The 2,899-nt window shown below is 31.0% G+C and overlaps 1 long non-coding RNA gene across 1 annotated transcript; it reads right to left on the bottom strand.

Moving 5' to 3' along the window:
- Positions 1-606: 606 nt before the first annotated feature.
- LOC116863855 lies at positions 607-2,575 on the bottom strand. Its single transcript, XR_004381868.1, has 3 exons — positions 2,467-2,575; positions 1,245-1,352; positions 607-726 (listed from the first exon to the last, which is right to left on the bottom strand). It is a non-coding gene; the product is annotated as an uncharacterized LOC116863855 (long non-coding RNA).
- Positions 2,576-2,899: the final 324 nt, after the last annotated feature.

Below are 2,899 nucleotides of genomic sequence, written 5' to 3'. Positions count from 1 at the left end.
AAAAATAAGAAGAAACAAAATTAAATGGTGTAATTACTCCTAAAAATACAAATAACTAGATTATATATGATCGCAATTTAATAAAAAGATAAGGATCAAGCTGCATTTAAAATATATGCAACTCTAATTTTCTTACAAGAGATATAGCAAAATCATAGATACAAGAAACAGGATAGAAAAAAAATATATGATATAAATATCAACCAGAAGTTTGTGGAGCTACATTAATAGTAGAAAAGTAGTTTTAAAAGAAAATAAACAAAAACTATAAAATGATAAAGTGGGTCTTTTCATTAAGACAAAATGATCTGTCCTCCAAGAACATTATCAATCTTAAACCTGTATGCCATAAATAATGGAGTATCATAAGATATAAATCATAACCACAACTACAAGAAAAAGAGAATTTCAGTTTGAGATTTAACACATCTAATTCAATAATTATAAAACAAACAGATAAATCATCAATAAAGATATAAAGTGTTGATGGGACTAATTACCAAAGAACATATTGTTGAAGATGTATTCTAAACCCAAAACAGTGTTCCTCTGAATTTAATTAAAAATAATTCATAAGATTTATATTTAATTACTTACTATCAAGATTCATGTTTCTGGTAGCTTCATTCTTAGTTTGAAACTGGCTTCTTGAAAATAAAACTTTCTTCTCAGGAAATAGGTTTTCATGTGATATCATATAATTTTTTTGCTTTTCAAGAGGAAATGCTAAATAAATAAAAAAAAAATGTAATGGAACTTCTAGATATGCCAAAAAATTATCAAATTTTCTTCCTATGGAAGTGAAGTGAAAAAAATTATGTGAACAATTTTCATTAGTCTGTGTGGAGAAGCTATCATAGTACTTAATAATTACTGACCATGAAAATACCAGCCAAAAGTTATTAATTTTGTTTTTGTCTTTATCTTAGGATATTCACACTTTAAAGCTGAGTGTAGTGGCGCCTGGGTGGCTTAGTGGGTTAAGCCTCTGCCTTCAGCTCAGGTCATGATCTCAGGGTCCTAGGATAGAGCCCCACATCTGGCTCTCTGCTCAGCAGGGGGCCTGCTTCCCCCACCCGCTCTGCCTGCTTCTCTGCCTACTTGTGATCCCTTTCAAAAAAAAAAAAATCTTAGTGTAAAGTTTCTATAAAACATGTGTTCAAATACATACATAAATATGAACCAAAAGAAATCTTCTGATGAGGTTAATTTAAAATAATTTAAATTTAAATTACTATACTTACTTTTGCGTCTCCCCTCTTTGGAAGTTATTTCTTTCTTTACTTTCACTTGGAATTTTGATGATGACTCTGGATTTACATCTGGATTTTCATCTGGTGCACCAAAATAAGCTATATAAAGAGATAGATTTAGTCCTTTAAATGGAAAATCAAATCCATTGTAAAATCTCTAGATTTCAAATTTATAACAAGTGTATAGTATCATTTTTTTCATTTTCATAAAATCATTAAGTAAATTATAATGTTAGAACTGTTATGAAATGAAAACTGTTTGAAATTATCTTATTATTTCATAAATATGCCTAAGCAACAAATAGATCTTATATTAGTCTTCAGGTTTCATGGGTGATTTATTCTTCAGGCTGATACACAATAATAGAGCAAGCAATGAAAACTTACATGCAAAAGTTTATTCATTACAGCCTTATTTGTAATTGCAAAACACTTAAAGCCACCTAAATGTTAAAGCATAGGGTATTGGACAAATAAATTGATATCTATACAAGTACAGAATTGGTATAACATGAGTACTACTATACTGGTAGATAGTGGTACATACATATATGTATATATGTGTGTATGTGTAAGACACAATAAGATATTTCTCACCCCTCTGCATTGATACATCTGATGCTTGCCTGATGTCATTTCATGGGAAAATGAAACACTGGTTGAAATATTGGCTGGTTGAAATATAAAAGACTGGTACCATTTTATATTTACTTTTGCTTATATCGTCACAGCAAGTGAATAAGGATGTAATTGTTACTTTCAACTTAGTTTATTGTCTGAATTAATTAACTCCATACCTTGCAGCAATCAGTGAAAAATAGTGTGGGGCCCAACTAAACCTCTCACTTTTCTCAACTGGAGCATATGTCAGAAGGTCACTGCTGAAGTGTCAGAAGTGAAGTCATAAGGCAGAAGTGACCATTGGTCATAATCTCCTGGAACCTATACTCTCCCAGAGTCAGCTGAAAGATACTTTGAGATACTATTGGGCAGTTATTGGGCCTTGGTAGATACTGAGTGAGTGTCCTATGGCTGTGATTAGAAATTCCAATCTGAAGGTATTAAAGCTTTTGCTTTTGTTTTCTGGTTATCTTTGCACATTCACACTTTAGGGTTAGAGTGTATAATTTCTATAATATATATGCTTGAATAAAAGGAAAAAATCTTGATGGGTTTAAAATACTTTAAATTTATTCATAATTATTACACTTACTATGGCGTCTTTCCCTTTTGTGAGTTATTTTTTTCTCTACTTGCACTTGAGGCTTTGACACTGAATCTTGACTCACAAGCATTAGATTTTCATCTGGTACTCTAAAATGAGCTAAATAAAGAGATGCATTTAGTTCACTAAATGGAAAAACATATCTACTATGAAAACTCCAGATCTGAATTTATAACAAGTGTAAAGTAGCATTTTCTCTGATTTTTATAGCTATAAATAAATTGTCCTAATGTGAGGTCTGACATGAAAATGGTAAGAAGAGTTCTTTTGTTGTTGCTGTTATTTTAATTTTTTAATTTTTTTTAAATTTTTTAATTTATTTTCAGTGTAACAGTATTCATTGTTTTTGCACCATACCCAGTGCTCCATGCAATCCGTGCCCTCTCCAATACCCACCACCTGGTTCCCCCAACCTCCCACC

This window comes from Lontra canadensis, unplaced genomic scaffold (assembly GCF_010015895.1).
Source record: "Lontra canadensis isolate GAN:19392208 unplaced genomic scaffold, GSC_riverotter_1.0 scaffold3973, whole genome shotgun sequence".
Lineage (NCBI taxonomy): Eukaryota > Metazoa > Chordata > Mammalia > Carnivora > Mustelidae > Lontra > Lontra canadensis.
This window is presented reverse-complemented; position numbering and strand designations above follow the sequence as displayed.